General features: G+C 41.6%; 1 protein-coding gene across 1 annotated transcript in view; it reads right to left on the bottom strand.

The window, feature by feature from the left end:
• Window positions 1–6,152, bottom strand: part of LOC106881244 (uncharacterized) — a 16,596-nt gene extending 10,444 nt beyond the window's left edge. The window contains exon 1 of the mRNA XM_014931556.2: window positions 5,919–6,152. The gene's annotated coding sequence lies outside the window, so the exon portion shown is untranslated. The remainder of the gene's footprint in view (window positions 1–5,918) is intronic.
• Between the last annotated feature and the right edge of the window lie 1,819 nt (window positions 6,153–7,971).

The following is a 7,971-nucleotide window of genomic DNA, read 5'->3' as shown; positions in this document are numbered from 1 at the left end:
GGACCCCTACCTCTATCCGGAATTCATTACTATACTCATTTCCAACCCTCACCTTACTGACAGCATCTCTGTACATGGCTCGCACAGCTCTCACTAACCATTCTTCTATCCCAAGTTTCCTCATTGACCACCAGATAAGGGATCGGGGGACCCTGTCAAAGGCTTTCTCCATGTCAACGAAAGCTAGGTACAGAGGTTTATCCTTGGCTAGGTATTTCTCCTGCAACTGTCTTACTAGAAATATGGCATCAGTGGTGCTTTTCCCTGGCACAAACCCAAACTGCATCTTGCCTAAACTGACTCTTTCCCTAATCAGTTGGGCTATGACCCTCTCCGTGACTTTCATTACCTGATCCAACAACTTGATACCTCTGTAATTATTTGTATCTAAAGCGTCACCTTTACCTTTGTAGCTGTTGACTATGGTGCTGCTACACCAGTCATTGGGTATGACTCCTTCATGTATCACCTGATTGACTATATGAGTGACTAGACTGTAGCTGACACCGTCAGATATTTTAAGCATTTCTGCAGTGATTCCTGATGGGCTGCATGCTTTCCCTGTCTTCATATCCTTAATTGCTTTATCTACCAAGGTACTGTCAATTCAGATAGCTGACGCCCTCAATTGGGATGATATTCAGCAGACTCTCTTTCTCCCATTCATTCTCTTTATTTAGCAACCTTGCATAGTGGCATCTCCAAACTTCTCTCTTTGCAGCCATGCTTAGTGCGAGTGAACCATCATCCATGCGGACACATTTCTCTCCTATGACATCATGATTCTCTCTCACACACTGTCTTGTAACACGAAACACATCAAGTCTTTGGTCCTTATGACGCAGAATATTGTCAAATCTGCTTCCCCTCTGGCTAAATAAACCTGTCTCTTAGCTTCCCTTCTGACAATCTGATACAATTCCCTGCTACCACCATTCTTCCTGTCCTTCCATGCCTGTTTCTTTTCCCTAATGGCCCTGTCATCTACATTGTTCCACCACCATGCTACCTTGGGTCGAGAGGGGACTTTGCACCATCCACAGATCTGGTCAGTAGCCCTCAACAGGGTGTCCCGTATGAACCTCCAGTTGTTTTCCACATCATGTGATGCTATATCCCCATCTATTTTGTCAAAAGCTTCGAGTAATATGCCTCTAAATCTCTGTCCATTCGCAGGATCCTTAAGCTTCTAGACCAGTTCTTCTCCATGCTGGTCTACTTCTGGGCATCCATTTAGCCCTGATCCTGAAGTTGCTAACTATTAATCTATGTTGTGGGGTGCATTCTTCACCTGGGAAGGTTTTGACATTTACAAGTAGCCATCTTTCCCATTTCCTGGTGAGGATGTAATCAATTCGACTAGTGTGTCCACCAGATTGATAGGTGAATACTGGTTTCCTGAAGTTCGTATTACAAACCATAAGATCATTTGCATTGCTGAACTCCAGCAGCCTGGTTCCCTCCTCATTGCAGGAACCAAAACCATAGCCTCTATGTATGTCATGGAAGCCCTCTGCATGTTGTCCAACATACCCATTGAAGTTGCCAGCCACAAAGAGAAGGTCCCTGTCATTCGTCAACAAGGCAGTCTGCAAGAGGGTGTCATAAAATCGGTCTTACTGTTCATCAGGTAGCCCTGGCTGAGGAACATAATCCAAGATAATGGTTGCTAATCCATGCTGCAGCACTAATCTAATCTTAAGTATTCTACCACAGACTCTGACTACCTCGATTACCCTGTCAACTCATTTCTCCAGAAGACGTATACCCATACCCCCATCCCATCTGTGTTGTCTGCCCAGAAAATCTTATACCTATGTTCTTTGCTTGTGAGGAACCTAGCAGAACTTCCTCTCCACCTTACTTTTTGGATGCAGCACAAATCTACATGTCTCCGTTCAAGCATCTCAACAATCTCCCCAAAACTACTTTTCAGTGTGCCAACATTAAGTGTGCAAACTCTGAAGATGTGGGAGGTGTGGGCCTGCGAGACCCTGGGATGGGGAACAGCAGTGTCATGTACCTGAAAAGAAAGCTCGCATTTGGCAGAACTCATAAACATACAATAGCCTTCAACCTGCATACACTACACCATCATTTTATGTGCTACATAATCACTACATTACATAGGAGATAAACCTTAAGTAGCGATGGGGGAACATTAAGCCTTTGGAAGTGTTCATGGGAGATATATCTGATAGAGGTCAGAGGATAGAGACTTCTGGTACAGGTGGTAGGGGTGGAAAGGGCAGGTGCATCGTGAAACAGCAAAAACTCAGGCTGCCGGTGTGAGAAAATATTAATGATAATAATGAGATAGAATTGGGCATTTGAATTCTTAACTAGAGCTATAACCAACAGTTTTTGGTCAGCCAAACTGTGACAAAATTAGATAAATGAATGAATAAAGGACAATAATAAATGAGCGTGAAAGAGAAGGAGAAAGAGGGGGAGTTGAATTGAGTGAAGGGATCTTAAGTTTTTTCTCTAAACATATGGCATCATCATCATCGTTTAACGTCCGCTTTCCATGCTAGTATGGGTTGGACGATTTGACTGTGGACTGTCGAACCAGATGGCTACACTAGGCTCCAATCTGTTCTGGCAGAGTTTCTACAGCTGGATGCCCTTCCTAACGCCAACCACTCCAAGAGTGTAGTGGGTGCTTTTACGTGCCACTGGCATGAAGGTCAGTCAGTCTTGATCAGTAGAAAGGCAAACAAATCTTAAATCCCTTCAGATAGATGGTCTTGCTTGATCTGTAAACTTCAGAGAGCTCCTACTTCTGCTGGTGACAAAGGGCCTCTCGCTCAGAGTAAAAGGTAGACTGTATGACGCATGTGTGCAAACAGCCATGCTACATGGCAGTGAAACATGAGCAGTGACTGCTGAGGACATGTGTAAGCTTGCAAGGAATGAATCTAGTATGCTCCGTTGGATGTGTAATGTCAGTGTGTATACATGACAGAGTGTAAGTGCCCTGAGAGAAAAGTTGGACATAAGAAGCATCAGAAGAGGTGGGCAAAAGAGACAACTGTGCTGGTATGGTCATGTGTTGCATATGGATGTGGACAGCTATGTGAAAAAGTGTCACACCCTAGCAGTAGAGGGAACCTGTGGAAGAGACACTCAGGAAGACCTGAGATGAGGTGGTGAAGCACAACCTTCAAACGTTGGGCCACATGTAGGCAATGACAAGTGATCGAGACCTTTGGAGATATGCTGTACTTGAGAAGATCCGGCAAGCCAAGTGAGATTGTAACTGTGGCCTATGGCAGTGCAGCATAACTGGCCCATTTAAGAGTACCTTTCAATTATTGAGCAATAAACTGCACTTGCAAAGACCTGTTGAATCAAGTGAAGTCATTGTCATGGCTGATGACAGTACCGCCTGATTGGCACCCATGTCGGTGGCTTGTAAAAAGCACTATTCAAGCGTGGTTGATGTTAATGTCGCCTGACTAGTCCGGTGCTGGTGGCACCTAGAAAGTGCCATTTGAGCGTGATCGTTGCCAATACTGCCTGACTTACTCCCGTGCAGTTGGCAGGTAAAAAGCACCATTCGAGTGTGGTCATTGCCAGTGCCATCTGACTGGCTCCTATGCCAGTGGTACGTAAAAAGCATCATTCAAGCATGGTCGATGCCAGTACAGCATGACTGGCCCTCATGCTTGTGGCACATAAAAAGCACCCACTACATCCTAGAGTGGTTGGCATTAGGAAGGGCATCCAGTTGTAGAAACTTTGCCAGATCAGAGTGGAGCCTGGTGCAGCCTTCTGGCTTGCCAGCCCTCAGCCAAACCATCCAACCCATGCCAGCATGGAAAGCAGACATTAGACAAAGATGATCATTATTATTATTATTATCATTATTATAATTATTATTATTATTATTATTATTATTATTATTGTTCAGTAGTTTTATTTTTATAACGTGCTTTCACTTCACTACCCAGCGCAGCTCTGTGTGCCTTGGGTATGTGCTGTGGTTTGCTGTGATGCTCCCATGGTTACTGTATTGAAAGTGTTTTGCGCAGGATGTGTGCAGTGCCCAGTAGTGCAATTTTCTGTATGTTATATATATTTGTAAATCCTGGTGTTTTTGTTACGTATTTGTCTGAATATTTCTATTATTATTATTATTATTATTATTATTATTATTATTATTATCTAAAACCATTTGATTTGGTCCATGCAATTTAAAGATTCTTAGGCTCCTTACAGAAATCTAGCTTGATGGACTCAGTTGGCCAAATAATATATGTAACTCTTACTAAATGTGTTGATTGCCTCTTTCTTTCATTTGTTCACTCATATATGTGTATGTGTGTGTGTGTGTATCATCATCATCATCATCATCATCATCATTTAACGTCTGCCTTTCATGCTGGCATGGGTGGGACAGTTTAACAGGAGCTGGACAGGCAGAAGCCTGCACCAGACTTCTGTGACTGCACACACACACACAGATGCAGGCATGGCTGTGTGGTAAGAAACTTGCTTCTTAACCACATGGTTCTGGGTTCAGTCCCACTGTGCTGCACCTTGCTCAAGCGTCCTTCACTATAGCTTCAAACTGACTGAACACTTGTGAGTGAATTTGGTGGATGGAAACAAGAAGAAGCCTGTCGTATATATGTATATATCTATGTGTGTGTGTGTGTCTTTGTGTCTGTGTTTGTCACCGTGTTTACATCCCAGTAACTTAGCGTTTCAGCAAAAGGAAGTGATAAAATAAGTACCAGGCTTAGCAAAAAATCTTACTGGGGTTGACTGATTCAACTAAAAATTCTGCAAGGCGGTGCCCCAGCATGGCTGGAGTATAATGACTGAAATAATTAAAAGATAAAATATATGGTGGGGTGCTGAAAGGTTCCTGGCTTTCAGGGTATTGCAAAAGGCCTGGTTGGAGGCACAACCTTCTGAGTTCTTTAACAGGGGTTAGAAAAACTGAAGGACCACTGCAATAAGTGTGTGAATCTGAGAGGGGAATATGTTGAATAATTAACTGATCCTCCTGTATCTTCTTTTACCCAAAGCCTGGGACTTTTCAGCTCACCTTCATATATGCGAGTGTGTGTGAGCATGCATGCGCGTGTGCGTACATACATACATATATACATACATACATAAGGCGGTAAGCTGGCTTAATCATTAGCACACTGGGCGAAATGCTTAGCCGTATTTCGTCTGCCGCTACGTTCTGAGTTCAAATTCCGCTGAGGTCGACTTTGCCTTTCATCCTTTCGGGGTCGATTAAATAAGTACCAGTTATGCACTGGAGTCGATATAATCGACTTAATCCGTGTTTGTCTGTCATTATTTGTCCCCTCTGTGTGTAGCCCCTTGTGGGTAGTAAAGAAATAATACATACATACATACATACATACATGTATGTATTTACACACACACACACACACACACACACACACATATATATGTAGTAGAGACTTAGAAACTTTCTGCACACCTATTTATTTCCTTCCACCTTATTAACTATATCCCTTTATTTACATTACAACTTGACCACCATGTTTAGAAATATAAATATAATTTAACCTAATATCAATCATTTTGTATGTTTATACTTTAATCTTTTTACATAAGTTGTATATAGTATAGACATGTACGTGTATGGTGTATGTATGTGTGTGTGTGTGTGTGTGTGTGTGTGTGTGTGTGTGTGTGTGTGTGTGTGTGTGTGTGTGTGTGTGTGTGTGTGTGTGTGTGTGTGTGTGTTTGTGTGTGTGTATAATGTACATACAGTGGGTCACTGTGTAGTTTAGCACCAGAACACCACCACCACTACTACCACCTTTACCAATACTATGTTTCAGCTTATAATACACTACTACATCACAAAATATTTCATTCTGAAAACATCAGTAGACCAGGAGCTTTAGTCAAAAGACACCTACCTGAAATGCTATGCAGTGGGACTGAACTCCAGCCTCATGTGGTTCCAAAGTGAACGTTTCAACCACTAAGCCACATCAACGCCTCTTCATATTTAATCTAGATAGCGCCATGCATTTGTTTGCTGGTTATAAGTGTTTCTAGATAACTAAGGAGTGTCAGTAGAAATCCGGGTGACTTATTTGCATTATAGATTTTCATTGGACGGACTGATTTATTCAGTTTCTTGTGAGTCTTCTAACAGGTCCCAAGTATACGCATTCACTGACACATGCACTCACATGTATAAGTAATGGAGTTACCTATTTATAGAAATATAAATAGGTTATGCAGAAAAAAGAAATAAAGAACACAATGGTATTAAGTGTGAATGTGAATATGTTTTATCATAAGTAACTTATGATATGTTATATTATGCTGTTTGTTGGCACTCCGTCGCTTACGACGTCGAGGGTTCCAGTTGATCCGATCAACGGAACAGCCTGCTTGTGAAATTAACGTGCAAGTGGCTGAGCACTCCACAGACACATCTACCCTTAACGTAGTTCTCAGGGATATTCAGCGTGACACAGAGTGTGACAAGGCTGACCCTTTGAATTACAGACACAACAGAAACAGGAAGAAAGAGCGAGAGAAAGTTGTGGTGAAAGAGTACAGCAAGGTTGTCTGTTTGGGTCTCCTGTATTTCTACATTTGTTCTACATAGACATATTTTACCCTTTTTTGGAATCAGGATGATCCCAGGATTGAAAATCTGCTCTTCATTTGGTTCTTGAACATCTAGTACTGGGATCTGATTTAAAAGCACCTGGGTTCCTATTTCTAACAGGTAAAGCTTGGCTGATTCATGCCAACTTGGTTGGTGTTTGTCAGAGATCAAAGGAGAGATAAATGACATTCGCTTCATTAATTTTATGTGGTGATAAGAATTTTGGGACAAATTGGCCAACAGTTGGAATTCAACTTGAGACTGATTGCATTACAGAATTAATTCTCATCTGTCCTTAACCTCTGATCAAACACCACCAGAGCATATAGTCATTATAGATGCATTATAGTCATGCTATTTAGTACTCTTTAATTTTGGGCTGTAGGCCCATTTAGCCCTCCACAGGAGCTAGCTTAAAATATCATCATCGTCATCATTATCGTTTAACGTCCGTTTTCCATGCTGGCATGGGTTGGACAGTTTGACTGGGGTCTGGGAAACCAGGAGGCTGCACCAGGCCCCAATCTGATCTGGCAATGTTTCTACAGCTGGATGCTCTTCCTAACGCCAACCACTCTGAGAGTGTAGTGGGTGCTTTTTACGTGCCACCGGCACAGGGGCCAGAGGAGCTGGCATCGACCACGATTGGATGGTGCTTTTTATGTGCTTTATATATATATATATATATAACAGTTAAATAAAAAGGGTAGAAATTGGCATTTGCTAAAATTTTTGAGAACGTGTCTTTTGTGGTAAGACGATTTGGTATCTTCTTCTAGCATATTAGGAATCCACCTTGGTGGTTATTCCTCTTATTTATATATGTAATATAATTCATAGTCTTCGGACATTTTTTAAGTATGCTAGGCCACTTAAATTGATATTAATTAATAATATGAATTTCTACACTCATTATTTAACTTTTAAGTAGCCATGTTCTCCAGCTGGTGGATTTGCTGTGAAAATTTATTACCACAGAGTTTTTTCCAGTTTTAGCACACCAGCATGTGGACATTTCAATAAGGATTCTGATACATAATTGGCGGAACTTTATGCATGTTCTCTGTCATGAAGACATTTTGCATCTAGTTCCATGAATTATGTGTCCTGCAACGACTTCACTGAAGAGCTACGGATGCTCATGTTAGTGATCATTGATAGCAAGATCTTAAGGCATGGAGTTAATTGCTCTATTTTGTCTCCTTTCATTTGTCTCGCTCACATACATTCTGGCATTTGCTAAAATTTTTGAGAACATATCCTTTGTGGTAAGATGGCTTGGCCTCTTCTAGCATATTAGGAATCCACCTTGGTGGCTATTCCTTATATATATATATATATATATA

Source organism: Octopus bimaculoides, chromosome 8 (assembly GCF_001194135.2).
Source record: "Octopus bimaculoides isolate UCB-OBI-ISO-001 chromosome 8, ASM119413v2, whole genome shotgun sequence".
Taxonomy (NCBI): Eukaryota; Metazoa; Mollusca; class Cephalopoda; order Octopoda; family Octopodidae; genus Octopus; species Octopus bimaculoides.
This window is presented reverse-complemented; position numbering and strand designations above follow the sequence as displayed.